Below are 17,238 nucleotides of genomic sequence, written 5' to 3'. Positions count from 1 at the left end.
AGGGTTATAAAACTATGTTACTTGTGTTATCTCATTTGATCTTCACAACCCTGTGAGGTAGGTGCTATAATTATCCCTATTTTACAGAGGGAGAAACTGAAGAAGAAAGAAGTTAAGTGATTTGCTCAGGGTCACCCAACCAGTAAGTATCTAAGGTAGGATTTAAAGAGAGGCCCTCCCAACTCCCAAGTCCAGCAGTCTACTCATTATACCATGGCTTCTTAAACTTTTTCCACTCATGACCCCTTCAGTGCTTCTTAAACCATGGGTGGCAATACCACCTAAATGTCTTTAACAATACTTGTTGTTTAGTCATTTCAGTCATGTCTGACTCTTCACGACATTTGAGGTTTTCTTGGCAAACATACTGGAGTGGTTTGCCATTTCCTTCTTCAGCTTATTTTATAGATAAGGAAACGGAGACAAAAAGGATTAAGTGACGTGGTTAGGGTCACACAGCTAGTAAGTGTGTAAGGCTGAATTTGAACTCAGATCTTCCTGATCCCAGGCGCTGTTCTCTATCTACTATGCCATCTAGCTGCCTTATCAACACTATCATCGTTGTTTGTCTTTCATTTTCAAAGAGGAACAATAACATCTTGGGGTAATGTCTTGACTGGTGGGTAAATCAGATTTAAGTGAGGCAGAATTGCACAAAGAGGTTCAACCTCACCCTCTTTTCCAGAGTCGTTGAAGTCCAGTAGCAGGACAAAAGTCAGGATGACTAGTGATGGTCCAGGATGCAGTGGATAACTTTGGCATCTTCTATGTCTGATCAAGATCTAAGTGCTCTACAGTGCCTGCTTCAGCCACCTTCATGGCTGTTGGAACAAATTCTTCTCATCTGCCCATTCCAAAGGGGGACATATTTACATGCTTTGGGTCTGTTACCCTCAATCTGGGTTAGCCTATCTCCCAAGACTGTTTACCAGGACATGGCCACTATGCAGGTTATAACTTCTTGAAGCCACAGGTGAGAGCTGGATAACAGGGGGACCCCAAAGGTAGAAAAGCACCCCTGAAAAGGGCCCAGCAGTCTTCACAGCAGAGGTGCTAGTTCTTCCTGATCACTTCACATACCCTATGACACTAACATTATAGTAAACATGAGAGAAATAGATTTAAGAATCAAGACTCCTACAGCCCATCCTGCTTGTCTTCTGCTATTTGGTCAAGGTCTGTTTGGCTTTAGGCAGGATCTGGCTTTTCCATTGTTATTTACATGGAAATTCTTTTACTTGGGAGTTAGGGCCCCTGTACACTTTCAGAAATAACTTCTATCCATTTCCTCCAAATCTTATAATCACTAGGTAGAGAGTTCCCTAGGTGGGGAAGAGGGTATTTATAGTAGAGCCCTCAGGGAAGCTAGAAGGTACTGTGGATAGAGCACCAGGAGTGAGGAAGACTTCAAATCCTGCTTCAGATACTTACTACCTATGTGGCCCTGGACAAGTCACTTAATCCTGTTTGCCTCAGTTTCCTCATCTGTAAAATGAGCTGGAGAAGGAAATGGCAAACCACTCCAGCGTCTTTTCGAAGAAAAACCCTAACGTGGTCGTGAAGAGACGGACATGACTGAAACAACTGAATAACAACCTCAAATAATCCTCAGAGAAGGAGAACAAGGGATGTTCTATCAGACTATATTACCCTGGTTCCCTTGTGGAACAAAGAAATTAGGCAAGATTGGTCAATAGATCAGTTGCATTTCTTCCCAGGAAACTCATCAGTGTTAAATTTTGCTGCAAAATTGAATCTGCTTGGTACTCTCATCTCATCAGTGCTGATGTACCTCAAATTGGACTCTGATGGGAGGGCAGGGCCCCCAGGGGTTCCAAGAATCTTTATTTAAAGTGGGGGCTCAACATAACTTTTCTTCCCATTTCCCTCCAGCTATAACACTCTTGGACTACCTTTCCCCCCACCCCAAAACAGTCCTTTTCAGCACTCTTTTGTGTGTGGTCTTTCCCTATTGGATTTTAAAATCCTTATTAAATTGTAAGCTCCTTGAAAGCAGGGACTCTTTTTAAAATTTGTATTCTCAGCACTTAGCACAGTGTATGCCACATAGTAGGTACCTTAATAAACATTTATTGACTGACTGATACTAATCATCTGTAAAGTGGGGTGTTGTAAAAAAATATTTTGATGATGTCTAATATCCCTTTCACATCTAAATTTTGGTATATATGCTATCTTCCAGAGACTGTCTCATTTCTGTCTTTATATTTCCACCATAGTGCCTAGCACCCAGTAGGCACATGATAAATACTTACTGATTGGTTGATTGAATTTATGATAAATACATAGCGATTGGTTTATTGAATCTATCAATCAAAGACAAAGTTTCCTTTGACTTCTGCCAGTACAGTGCTGTCTCTTTAAGGTCCCTTCTCTGAGCTAGGAAAGGGAGAAGATCAAAGGGATTTGAAAAAGGAAGCTGTATACAGAAGTAAAAAGAGAAGCAACAGGCAATCTCAGAAAGGGAAACTTTCTGTTTAAGCACTAATGGATCTATCTTCAATAAAGGAAAGTGACCAAAACCCAAATGGACAAAACTGAGAAGAACTTCTCAGCAGTTTTAATGCTGTTGTGGAAGTAAAAGTCCAGCCCCGTAGCTGTGTACAGGATTCTCCTCCTGCCCTTCTGTCACTGGCTTTGCTAGTTCATTTTGGTAAAACCCATATTTTGCATTCCAAGCCAGCCATGAAGAAAATTGGAAAGTCAGCTGTTTGTCCTTGGATTCTTCTACCCTTTTCCATATTCTTTTACCTCAGTGCCTTCTCCTTTTGGTGCCTGAGGCCCACCCCAGGGCCTGTCCTACCTTGTCTAGGACCTGCAGAATCTCAGACACAGGATTCAGCTTTCAGAGACAGCAAATCACCCATACTCATTCTTTCCCTTGAGAGCTAAACAAAGTGAGATTCAAAGAAGTTACATGCTATCAGCCAGACCTTGAAACTGTCTTATTTATCTCAATGCAGTGTTCTTTCCACCACACTACAACCCCATCCTACCCTTTTTCTTTGCTACATTCCCATTTCCAAGGGCTTTAATCATCTTACTTTCCCTGCCCTCTCACTAAAATTAACTTCTTTACCTAACACTACCTCATCTTCTGAGGGTTAGGATCTCTTTACCTCAAGATAACAATTTGTTAATCTAATACTTTAATCAAAGATCATGCTTTGATTACCTTATCTTCTACTATATTGAAAAGATCTCACCTATCCAATTCATATCCAATATGAACTATCCATATTCTCATTTAATCCTTTCAGTCTCATCAGACGCATCTGTTCTCATTTCCAGGTTTACCTGTCTTCTTCATTTCTGTGCCATCCCCAATAATAACAGTAGCTTCTCTGAGGCAGCTAGATGGTGTAATGGATAGAGCACTGGCCCTGGAGTCAGGAGGTTCAAATCCAGCCTCAGGCACTAGCTCTATGACCCTGAGCAAGTCATTTAATCCCAATTGTCCAAAAAAAAGATAGTAACTTATCTATGAATTGGGAAGTGGATGAGGAAACAGTGTCTATCAATGCAATGGAAGCTTATTGTGCAGTAAAAAATGTTGAGGTGTGGGCAAAATTCAGAGGAATGTAGGGAGGCTTGTATGAGATGATGCAGAGTGAAAAAAGCAAAGCCAGTAAAATGACTGGATGAGAAGGAAGAAGACCTAGGTTCAAGTTCTGCTTCTGACACATAATGTCTGTGTGATCCTTGCCAGGTCACTTAACCATTCAATATTCTTGATGACTCTAATACTATAAATTGAGAAAAAAAAATACTGATCTACATTGGTAGAGGGAGTTTCCTCATCTGGCAGTTTCCCATACCCATAAAAGCACATCAGAGAGCTTTTACAACTTAATTATTTACTTCAAAGATGTAACCAGAACAAAGAAGAGAAAAATTTTCCCCCACTACTTCAGGAGCATAATTCCCCCTACATCATTTTGGTCTCAGGGGAGGTGGGAATGGGGAAGATTAGATTGACATCTTAGCTCAGTTCTTATATAGCCTTGGTCCCTCCAAGTTCACGTCCAAAGCCAACATCATTGCCTGTGTATGCTGTTTCTCAGAGTGTCACCATTGGACTGGCTACAACATCAAGGCTGGCTTCCTAGCCACCCAGATTCCCATAGCTCAAGCTCCCATTCCAGACTGAAAACTCCACTCCTTGTTCTTAGAATCTTAGAATCCAATCCATTCCCCAATTGATAAATGGCCAAAGGATATGAACAGGCAATTTTCAGAGAAAGAAATTAAAGATATGTATAAGCACATGAAGAAATGCTCTAAATCACTATTGATTAGAGAAATGCAAATCAAAACAACTCTGAGGTACCACATCTCACCAGTCAGATTGGCTAAGATGGCAAAACAGGAAAATGACAAATGCTGGAGAGGATGTGGGCAAATTGGAACACTAATGCATTGCTGGTGCAGTTGTGAACTGATCCAGCCTTTCTGGAGAGCAATCTGGAATTATGCCCAAAGGGCTATAAATAATTTCATACCCTTTGACCCAGCAATACCAATCCTAGGATTATATCCCAAAGAGATCATAGAAGTGGGAGCAAAACCCATATGTACAAAAATGTTTATAGCAGCTCTTTTTGTGGTAGCAAAGAATTGGAAATTAAGGGGGTGCCCATCAATTGGGGAATTGTTGAACAAGTTGTGGTATATGCATGTTATGGAATACTATTGTGCTGTAAGAAACAAGGAGCAGATGGACTTCATATTTACCTGGAGAGGCTTATACACACTGATGCTGAGAAGAGTAGAACCAGGAGAAATTTGTACACAATTACAGACACAATGTATGTGTGATGACCAACTTTGATAGACTGGACTCTTCTCAGCAATGCAGTGATATAAGTCAATCCCAAAAGACTCATAATGGAGAGAAATGTGTGCATCCAGTGAAAGAACTAGAAAGAACTGAGTTCATATCCAGATGGAAGCAAAATACCTGATCTTTTTCCTTTTCTTGTTTGGTTTTATGTCCTCTTTACCATTTTTCATTCAATCTGATACAATCCGTCTTTATAACCTGACTAATGTATAATGTGAAAGTATTTACAGATCCTATACTTGACTATATGCCGCCATGGAGGGGAGGGGAGGGAGGGGGACAAAATGTGAAACTCAAGGAATTGTGGAATTGAATCTTGTAAACTAAAAGTAAACAAATTAAAAAAAAATAAAAGAATCCAATAGGAACAAACAAAAAAGCCAAAGACCCAGGTCTGTTTCTTATTGTCATATGACCTTAAGGGAGAGTTGTAAAGAAAGAGACTCTAAGGTCTTCCCCCCTTACCATATAGCCTTATAGGCTGTGAGTCAAGTAGAGTAGTTACTTTACTCCTTTAGACATGAATATAGCTAAGCTCTAATTGGTGCTAAGTCAGGCCATTTTGAAGATACTGACAGTTCTAGCCATCTAGTCAATGGAAAAAGATTCCTTAAAACTATAGAACACAGGATGACCACATCCTCTTCATTCTCAGAATTCTCTAAGAAGCAGGTCCCTAGCTCTTCCACATTTTTATGCCACTTTTTTGATGGCCTCGACATGCTCCAGAATCTCATTACACTAGAATTTACCAAATCTGACATGACTTGAGATCCAATCATGATGGAAGAATTTTAAAATATTCTTATGCTCATAAAAGGGCTAGAAGGTGACAGCAGTGGGTCAAACTACTACTCTATTATGTAAGATGAAGATAGTGATAATTTAGTACAAGGGATTATTCAGTAAGCAAATGTGATTTCAATAGTATAAATGTGAAGTGATGAAATCTTCTACCATGGTGGTGGGCAAGATCAGATGAGAGAATGGAATGTATTCTAGAGATGTTGCAAAGGTAAAATTAACAGGCTTTAGCAATAGATTGGAAGGGGGAGGGTTGGTGAAACGTAATGAGAAATTGAGGATGACACCTAGATTTTGAGCTTCAGAGACTAGGAAGATGGTGTTGCCTTTAATAGTAACAGGGAAGATAAAAGGGGGAGGGGCAGAAGAGTTTGGGACAAGAGATAATGAGTTCAGTTTGGCACCTGGAGAGTTTAAGATGTCTACTGGATATCCAGTTTGAGTTAACTGAAAAGTAATTGGAGACGTGAAATTTCATGGTGGTCAGCAGGGAAGTTAGGACAGCATAGGTAGATTTGAGAATATCAACATGGAGATGGTGATTAAATCCATGGGAACTGATGTAAAAGTAAATGGTATAAGTAAAATAGTATAAAGGAGGGGATCCAGGATAGAATCCTGGGGAACACCTACAGTTAGGTGTGACCTGGATGAGGGTCTAGCAAAGACAAATGAAAAGGAGTGGTCAGATAGGTGGGAGGAGAATCAGTAGAGAGTGGTTTTCTGAAAACCATGAGAGAAGAGAGAATCAAGGAGAAGAGGGTGATCAGCAGTGTCTAAGGCTACAGAGAGATCAAGAACAGTGAACATGGAGAAAGGCCATTGAATTTGACTTGACAATTAAAAACTCACTGGTAACCTTGAAGGGAGCAGTTTTAGTGGAATGATGAAGTTAGAAACTAGATTTTAAGAGATTAAGAAGACAGTGAAAGGAGAGAAAGTGTAGGCACCTATTGTAGACAGTCTTTTCATAGAGTTTAGCCACAAAGGGCAGAAGAGATAGAGGACAATAGTTAGTGGGGATGAAAGGATCAAGTGAGGGTCTTTTGAGGATAGGGTAGTCATGGAGTTATCTATCTGTATATGGGTAGATAGATAGATAGAGAGTGTGGGTGTGTATGTGGGTATATAAACATTGAAGAAGAAGCCAGTAGACAAGGAAATATTGAAAATAAGTGACAAAGTGGGGATGACAGAAGAGACAATCTGTTGGAGGAGGTGAGATAGAATGGAGATCACTTGTACAAATAAAGGTGTTAGCCTTGTTAAAGAGTAAAGCCACCTCTTCATGTGAGGCAGCGGTGAAAGCGGAGATAGTTGCAGAAGGAAACTGAGTGATATAAAATGAGGAAAAGGGGAGAAGAGAGAGGTCACAGAGAATGAACTTAATTTTGTTTTCTATAAAATATGAGTTCTCATCTGAGGAAGTAGGGGGGAGGGAGTTGTGATAAGTTTAAGGAGGATATTAAAAAGCTTGGAAGAGTTACTTTGGAGCGTGGGATAGTAAATTCATAAGGGAGGTATAGAAGGATTGCCTAGCAGCAGTAAGGGCCCAGTTGCAGTTGTGTAACATAAATTTCTTGTGGACTCAATGAAAATGGTTACAAAAGATTTCCTCCACCTTTGTTCAGTAGTTCATATGTAGGAGCAAAGTCTGTGAATGGTCAGAATGATCTAAAGCTGAGGATTGGCAGTCATTACTATCAGTGATGAAATAAGGGGGCCAGGGACTGAAAAGAAGAAGAAAACATAGAGTCAAACTATTTCATCAAATGTGTCATTATGGGGTATAAAGGAGAGAGGAGAGAGGTTCAGGGAAGATGGCTTGGGAGAGACCTGTGGGGTCTAAGGGTTGGAGGTCATGGTGTAGAAGAAAAGTAGGATTCAACAAGGGAAGGAAGAAGAGAGAAGTAGAAAGAAAATAGATTACGGCCAGATAAGAGGATTTCAGAATTTTTGAACAGGGTAGTATGGCCATCTTTGTAGTTACGGTAGAATGGAGGAGTAGGTCATGGGAAGTGAGAAGGTTGAAGAACTGAGTAGTCGTGGTGTTTGAAGGAGAGTTAATACGTACCCTGAAATCTACTAATATGAGGGCGATAGGGAGGAGGGAAAAATTGTTAACCAATATCCAAACTCATTGAAGAAGGAAAGAGAATGAACTGGAAACCTACAGACAACTACCAAGTGTAAGAACCACAGGAATGTATAGAGTATGCCCCTGTGTGAGATGATTCATCTTTGAGTGGAAGGCACCACTCCTTTTTCCAGAAGAGACTGGAGGTCCGGCAGGAAACAAGAGCGTCATGAGATGGAAGACACATGGACAGGTGGCCAGACAGGATGGCCTTTTTCTCCACTCCTTTTCTCTCTGAAGGCTGGAAATTAGACAGAAGACCATACAGCTGGAAATAGGAGTCCAATCTGCACAGGAGGAGATGAAAGTCCTGCTCCCACTGACTTTCTTCTTCCTCTTCTCTCAAGTGACAGGCTCAGTAGGAGATGGAAGGCCTAAGGCCCAAAGAAAAGCTGCCTCTCTTTGCACCAGAGGCTCCCCCCATACAGAAATACCTTGTTTTATTGCATATTGTAGATACTGCATTCTTTACAAATTGAAGGTTTGTGGCAACAAATCGAGCAAATCTATTGGCACCATTTTTCCAAGAGCATGTGCTCATATTGTGTCTCTGTGACACATTTTGGTAATTCTTGCAATATTCCAAACTTTTTCATAATTGTTGTATTTGTCCTCATGTTCTGTGATCTTTGTAATAGTAATATCTTTGATGTTACTATTGTAATTGTTTTGAGATGCCATGAACTGTGCCCATTTAAGATGGCAAACTTAATAAAGGTTGTGTGTGTTCTGACTGCTGCACCAACTGGCTGTTCCCCATCTCTCTCCATCTCCTTGGGCCTCCTTATTTCCTGAGACACAACAATATTAAGATTAGGCCAATTAATGGCCCTACAATGGCCTCTAAGTGTTTAAGTGAAAGGAAGAGTTAATCAGTGCTACAATTTCATTGTTGTCTTATTTTTAAAAATTGGCAGTCAGCCCAACCTTCAGCAACAACCACTGTGATCAGTCAACAGCCATCAACATCGAGGCAGGACCCTCCACCAGCAAAAAGATTACAACTCACTCAAGGTTTAGATGATGGTTAGCATTTTTTAGCAATAAAGTATTTTTTAATTAAGGTATGTTCATTTTTGGGGTTTTTTAAAGACATAATATTTTTGCACACTTAAGACTACAGAATAGTGTAAAACATAACTTTTATATGCCTTGGGAATGCAAAAAATTTTGTGTGACTTGCTTTATTGTGATATTCATTTTGTTGTGGTAGTCTGGAAACCAAACCCAAAACATCTCCAAGATGTGCCTATATAGGTGAGAAATCAGGATAGCAGCAGGAGGTGAAAGTTGTCTTTCTCTGGTATGGCTGCAGGCTCTTAGCTGCCTTCCCTTAGGAGAAGGGGCACAGGTAAAAAGGGCACAGTCAGAAGAAATTCTCAGTCTTCTTAAATGAGGCTGGAGGTCAGGGGGTGCACCAAGAGTTGGAAGTCTCATGTACAGGGGGATGCTGTGTTACGGCAAATGGAAATCATCCTAGCCCTTGCTGCCTTCCCCTCAGAAGCTAGACAGTCAAAGAAAGGTCTAGTTCCTTTTTTGGAGAACCATTGTCAATAGTGAGATTACAAACATTGACCAAAGGAAGTTGCATTAAGGAACAATGAAAGAATATTCTCTATACAGAATTATGGAAATCCTGGGTGCTATTTTTTTTTTTTTCAGATATGGTTCCTTTCAAAGTAGTCCCTTTGAGAGACCATAAACTTTTTCACAATTCTCCCATTGCTTCCATTTCTGCAGCTAATCTTTTTAGAAAGAAATACCTGAGATGAATTTCGTGTGTGTGTGTGTGGGGGGGGGGGCAGAGGAGGCCTTTTCTTTTCCTTCAATCTTTCAAGGATTTGTGCAATTTCATCCGTGTGTGTGTGTGTGTGTGTGTGTGTGTGTGTGATCTCCTTCTACCAGAATGCATCAGTATTACTCTATGACTTACTAAATAGTCTTTGGGAATTAATATAACCAAAAAAATCATCACTATATAACCAGTCTAGTGAAGAAACTTCCTCAACTTAGCTAGGTTGGTCTTCAAAAAATAGACACAGCCCTTCCCTGGGTGCCTTGATGCCATTTAAAAATTCATTATGAAAGTCTATTGGTTTTGGGTTGTTTTTTTTGGTTTTCATTTGATGAATTAGAAGAAAAGACTAGACAACATTAACTAACTACCTTTCACAGATGCAAATTGAGATGGGGAGTGGTATATGGGGAGAAATGGCAAGCTTGCTAATAAAAGTTATTGGAGTGTGTGTTTTAAATGTCCCACGTACTAAACATTAATACTTAGATGGTTGTGTTGCCTCTAAATCAGAACAGATTCCTCCCCTCCAAGTGGTGCGCATACAGATGTGAAACATCTGCATATGCTCCTATGATGATCTAGATTTTTCAGCGGTCAGAAGGAAATTTCAAATTTCTCCTAATGCCAGAGGGTCAAAGGCAGAGTGAGAATTTTTTATAGCAGGAAAATTCCTATGTCTTTACCTCATCAGAAGCTTCACATATTTCTGGCTCTGGGAGGCAGGGCAGAAATGGGCATGCGTTTTAATTATTTTCTTCCTCTCACACTAAACCTTGTTGGGGGGCACTACCAACAGGCATACAAACCTTCTACTAGAAGGGAAAATTCCTGCCCCCTACCCACAAAGATGAATAGTTCCGAGTCACCAGGAACTTCCATTAAGACCCTTGGGGTCAACTGTCTCTCAGGTGATTAGATCACATTTTCTGCCTTGCCAAAAGTCCCTTCCTGGTGATTTGGAGGTGCCACTATCCTTATCTGCAAATATCAGAAATGCTCAGCAGGAGATCTAGTCATGCAAGGGTTGGTACCCTATGTGTTAAGAGCAGATTGCCTTGACTGTTATCACTGACTTGTAAATGGCAGCAGATGACTGTGCTATTCAAATACTCTAGTCTTTGAGTGCTAGAGCCATTTGTTGCAAATAAAAGCTGCCACATTCTGTGGTCTCCTGGGACTCTGTGTGTTCATTTATTTTTTATTGATACATTTCCTTTTGATAGCAACATACACTTCCCAACAAACACCCAAACTCCCTTACAAAGTATTATACTATATATTCTCTGGAAAAGAGCTAAGCCAAACAACCTAATGCAATGATTACAATGATAGAACAGGCCATTCTCTTCTTCTATAGTTTACTGATTGTTAACAGAAAAAAGAACATATGCTTGTGTTTTGGCTCTATGGTACCAACATTGTTGGCTCTGTCCTGACTTTTGTTGCCTTTTGGTGTGATCTTCATTTACATTGTTACAATTGAAACCAAAATTCTGTGACAATGATCTTCTTATCAACATTAGAACATTTGTGTGTATTAAAATATTCAAGGCAACAAGACAATCCAGGTGACTTGGTAGATTTTGTTTAAGCCACCTATTTTCTTACTTAGTCTCATCTTTAAATTATAAGTGTGCAGTGCTTGGGCCAAGTGCAAAATAAACTTCTAAAATAATCTGAGCTAAATCAGTGTGGCCAGTTTTGAGAAGTCAGCAGAAAAGCAAATGCATACATTGCAGAATGTTTCCAGGCATCTTGGTTACTAAAAAGGGATTTGGCTAGTTGCTTTTTAAAGAGGAAAATAATGAATGATGGATGATGAATGATGATGATGATGTTGACTCCTTTATTTTTTTTAGCAATTTCATAAAATCAGCTTTAAATTCTAGGAAAAACTGAAAAAAATTGAATTAAAAATTAAATTATACCACATAAGGCTGATGTATATGATGAGATGACCCATCATTTTACAGACGAGAAAAATTAACCACACAGAAAGTTAGATGACTTGTTCAAGATCAATCCTTGATTAATCAATCCTTGTTCAGGATCAATCAATTCTTGTCCAATGATTAAGTAGGAGAACCAGAATTCAACACCATGTCTCCTGACTTCAAATTCAGGGTTTCCTCCCATGATATCATGCTGTACCTTTGGACACAACAATGATATAAAATTAGTTAGAAATATTTATTGGTTTTTTTTCCCATACACTGTTCAGGAAGCACAGAGTTCAAAAGAAAATAATTAAATAAAGATGAGTTTCTTAGAGCTTTGAAAACTGACTTTTAAAAAATATCAGGAGGTATGTTCTATGTTTCTGCATTCAGGGATATAGGATCATCATTTCAGAAGGCACTTTAGAGTTTGAGTAGTTTAACACCCTCATTTCTCAAATGAGAAAACTGAGGGCTAGAGAAATGAAATGACATATACAAGATATTCAGGTAGTAAGTAGGAAAACTGGAATCTAAACTCAGCTTCTCTGAGTTCAGATACAGCACATTGGACCTCTTAGTATCAAGAATTCAGCAGCAAGTAGGAGATAGCCTGAAAGTACTTGCTCTCAATTCCCTTAATCATCAAATCACAGGCTCTCCTCCCATTTCTTAATTTTTTGGATCACCTATAAGTCAAGTTAAGCATTTATCGAATACCTATTATGCCAAGCAGTATGTTAGATGTTGAGGATACAATGCAAAGCAAAAACACAGCTCTGTTCTCAAGGAGCTCTGAGTCTGATGGGGGAAACAACATGCAAGCAACTATGTGTCAGCAAGATGTGTATGTGTGTGTGTATGCATGTATACACACATACAGAGGATGCATTGGAGATAATCTACAGAGGGAAGGCATAGGTCTTGATTAGTGCAAATAACAGAAATTTCATGAGGTGGTCACATGTATTCAAATTTGTATCCTTCAAAGCCATAATTATGATCATTGAAAAAAACTGAAAAATAATTTAGTTACAAGTAATGGTAAAGTATGGACATTGGTTTTAGACCAATGGAAACCTGCAGTGTGAATCCAAATAAAGTGACCATTTTACACGATGCATTACGTAGACTTATAGTATTAGTTATCAACAATAAATGAAACCTAGCTATAGCATAAGGGGATTAGGAAAGGTGTCTTGTAGAGGGTAGGATTTTAGATGAGACTTAAAGTCAGGGAAGGTAGGGAAGCCAGGAGGTGCAGATGTAGAAGGAGGGCATTCTAGGCATGAGGGATAGTCAGAGAAAAATGTTTGGAGTCACAGGATGGCAACCCCTAAATATGTTGCTCTTTCCTCTACAACCTTTAAAGCATAAATTCCTTCATTTACGCCCATCCTTTTAGTATTCATGAAATCTCAGGTGCCTGGGGAAATAGAAAATTGCATTTTCCATGGAGACTATGACAAAACCACTCTTAAAGAGAAGGCCCCACAGGCACCCACTGTTTTTTTTCTGATTTCCCCCTCACCCTCCACCAAGGGGATGAGAAAGACTCTCTTCTTTGGATTCTGACTTTGGGATCAAAACTTAGCCACACCCTCCTACTCTACTCCCCAGGTCGTCCTAGGGAGTCCCTAGCACATCACAACATTTTCAATCAGCCATTTTCAGTGCCAAAATTACTTTGCCACCATATAAGGAATTTCAAGGGTGTAACCTGTATAAGATAGGCAAATGATGAGTATTCAGCTTAGTCACAAATTCCACCAGACATGTCTTAACATTTAAACTCAACCTTTTCATTTCCTATTTCATTCCTTGGCCAACTAGTCTAACCTTCTTAGGTTCATGATTCATGAAAATACCAGGCTCCTTCTAGTTAAGGTCTTTATGCTTCCAGGTTTTGTGGAGGATGGATCAAGTTCAGAAAATGTTTCTTTCTCAATCAGTCAATCAATCGACATGCATCAGCCTATTATGTGGGAGGCACTGTGCTAGGGATTATGGACACAAATACAATAAGTGAAGTAATGCCTACTCTCAAGGAACTTATGCTTTAGTATGGGAAACAAGAAACATTTCTAACTATATACATTTTAAATATAAAGGGAATAGAAATGCAATTTAGATCATACAAGCTTTGGCCTTACTCTCCAGAGTTTAGGGACAACCCAGGGAGTCATGGGATTTTCTTTAATTGACTTGAGTCTCTTTTCTGCAGTATTTCTCTAGTATCAATATATTTACAGTTAATATCTCCCTGTTATCATTGGTACTAATGATAAACATTCCACTGTCTATTTATCTAAAAAACTAGAGTCCGGAAGACTTGAATTTTAATCCTGCACTTACTAATCATGCAACCATGGGCAAATCACTTAATCTTTCTGTGCCTCAGTTTCCTTACCTATAAAATAGGGATAATAATTGTGCCTAAGTTGTTGTGAGGATCAAATGAGATGCTATATGTAAAGTGAAAAAAAATATGTAAAATGCTTTACAAACCTCAAAATAAGTGTTAGTAGCTGTGTAAGGAATTAGCATCAATATGGAAATGTTTTCCATAACTTCACATGTATAATGGGCATCATATTGCTTGCTTTCTCAATGGGTAGGAGAGGGACTAGAGAGAGAGAGAGAGAACTTGGAATTCAAAATTTAAAAATGAATGTTAAAAAAAGAAAAAGAATTAAGGAATTAGCATGTTATTTAAAAAAAAAAAACATTTTCTGAGAAACTATCGCAAGAACAGACGTATAAACATATCTCTCCCTGAGCCTGGTTTATATTCTTCCTTCAAACACTTTGCCTCTGGGAAGAGTATAGGCTCAAACTTCAAGTAGCTGCTACAAACTTTTTTCCCATCACTGAGTTCACTTCCAGGTAAGGCATAACCATTGGAAAGTAGCTCCCTTGTTTGCCGGACAAAATTAGATCCACTTTAAATCCAGTTTGATCCACTAGTCTGAGTCAAGCAGCATGTGCCTCAGAGTCTTTCTTAGACTCAACCATTGGACCTCTGTTGGCTCTTCCAACCTTTTAAGACACACAAACAGGGGGCAGCCCCGTCCCAGACACAGGCTTACCTGGAAGCCATGACTGATTGTCAAGGTCACTTAGGGAAAGGGAATTGGCCCACCAGCCCTCCAGAGTTTAGAGTCATTCTTACACCTTGTGGCCATCAAGAATAAAAGAACAATTTAGCTGGTAACTTGGCACCTGAGTGCTTCACCTCAACTAGTCAATTCTTTTTTTTTTTTTAATTCACCAAAGAGATATGAAAGTCACAGAATATTTGTATGCGCTCTGAATTAGGCATGACTTCTTTATCATGCCATCACAAACTTTTAGAAGCAAGCTCAGGGAACTTTACCTTCTTCCCATCTACCAGGTAGGTGGTTAGTAGTCAGAGTATATGTGTTGGGCATTTTTCCAGGATTGGTATCTCATTGGCCAGTCTTCCATTATACAAAAGAGTTTGGGTGTAGGGCATTGCAATTAAGGGAATCAGAAAAGGTTTTGTCTAGAAAGTGATGGTTGAGTTGAGTCTTGAAAGAAGAGAGGGATTTTATGAGAAGGTGACAAAGGGGTATATTTCAGGTATGAGAAGTGGTTAATGTGATTGCATAGAGATAGAATAGAGTGTCATGTGTTAGGAATATTGAGGACAATTTGGCTGGATCACAGAGTGCAAAAGGAATAAAGGATGAAAGGAAGAAAAGAAAGAAGGTAACATTTATTAAGTGCCTACTATGTGCTAGGTATTTTACTATGTTCTTTAAAAGCATCTCATTTGATCCTTACAACAACCCTGGCGGACAAGTGCTATTTTCATCCTCATTTTACAGTTGAAGCAAACAAGGGTTAAATGGCTTGCTCAACATCATGAAGATAGTAATTGTCCAAGGTCATATTTGAACCCAGGTCTTCATGATTCCAGACCCAACACTCTCTTTACTGTGCACCTAGCTGCAAGAGGAGAAGTAAAACATGAGGTTGTGAGGTTAGGGTCAGGTAGTGAAGAGCTTTAAAAACCAGAGTGGTTTATATTTTATCCTAGAAGCAAAAGGGAACCACTGGAGTTTATTGAGTAGGGTATGATGTGGTCAGAGCTGTAGTTAGGGAAAATTACTTTGGCAGCAGTAATGGTGTGGAGATACTGGCGGACAGCAATGCCAATGAGACCACTGTGGGAATCTAGGCTGGAGGTGATGAAAGCCTGAACTAAGGCAGTATTAGAGATCAAAGAGAGAAGGGGTCATTTATTAGAGATATTGTACAGGTAGGGATGTCAGAATGTGGCAATGGATTGTACACATAAGGGAGAATGAGGACTCTAGGATAAGACTAAAATTAAAAATCTGAGAAAGTAGAAGAATGGTGGCACTGAAATTGAGAATTCTGAAGGAAGGACAAATAATAAATTTTTTTTCCCCTGGCAGCCCAAGATGATTAGCACTCAGTAATGTATACTATTTCCAGGATAATGACTGTGAATTACACAATTCTGTTCATTTACAAGTGTTAGGACACGTGATAAAAATGTCAAGAATACCACATCAGAGGAATGTAAATTTTAATATCATGCTACGAAGGTGATCTGCTAAGCTATAGCATATAAACCATGGATATGGTATGTATGGCTAGATGTGCCACTTTCCACCAAACCTTTTTGAGTCTCATTTTCCTCATCTGTAAATTGAAAAGGTTAGAGAAGGTGACCTCTCAGGTTCCTTCCAGCTCTAAACCAGTGTATGAGCACCCTCCTCAATGAAATCAGATCCCTAAGGCATTCAGGGATTAGACAGTATACCATGATATTCTGTAAGTCTTGGCTTTGAAGAAAGTAACCTAAGTGCTAAGATTCTCAACTGCCTACTGAGATATGTTGGGTCTACAGTCTGCCTTAGCAGGCAGTTTAATGATTTGCTCCAATTGAATTTGTCACCAGGTGACCAACTGGTGATGAACCTCTCAAAACTTAGCAAGGCTGTTCCTTGGTCTTTGAAAGACTACTATACGATTGGTCACTGGTGACTTTTCATCTCCTTACAATCTATCAGAGTGTGGGTTCTGCAGGCCTATCCTTCAAGGTCCTAGAATCACCTTGATGCAATGATGAGATGTTAGTTAATCAACAAGCATGGATTAAGCGCCTACTATGTGCCAAGCACCATGCTCTGTACTATGGCTATAGAGAGAAAAGAGAGAGAGTCAGTGTCCGCCCTTAAAGAGCATTCCTCTGTCAGGGAGACAATGTGTGGGCATATAAGCAGATAGAAAATATACAAAAAGTAAATACGAAGTAATATTGAGAGGGAACACAAGTAACTGTGGGATCAGGAAAGGCCTCAGGGAGGAGGTGTGTGAGCTGAGCTTTAAGGGAAGTTAAGTTCTATCTCCTAAGAGATAGAAATGGGGGCAGCTAGGCGGCGCAGTGAGTAAAGTGCTGGCCCCAGAGTGAGGAGGACCCGAGTTTGGTTCTGGCCTCAGACACAACACCCACACAAAAAAACTAGCGGTGCAACCTTGGGCAAGTTACTTAACCCCAGTTGCCCTCCAAAAGGCCAAAAAAAAAAAAAAAGAGATAGAAATGAAGAGGGAGTTTGGTGGGAATCTTTGTTTCCATTCCAGAAACAAATATTTGTTAAGAACCTACTTGGGGACAGCTAGGTGGCACATATATATACAGTGC

The sequence above is a fragment of the Petaurus breviceps genome, unplaced genomic scaffold (genome assembly GCF_028583685.1).
Source record: "Petaurus breviceps papuanus isolate PSGF00001 unplaced genomic scaffold, PetGlider_PUasm1.0 47, whole genome shotgun sequence".
In the NCBI taxonomy this organism is placed as follows: domain Eukaryota; kingdom Metazoa; phylum Chordata; class Mammalia; order Diprotodontia; family Petauridae; genus Petaurus; species Petaurus breviceps.
The sequence above is the reverse complement of the archived record's forward strand: the minus strand, read 5'-3'. Positions refer to the sequence as shown.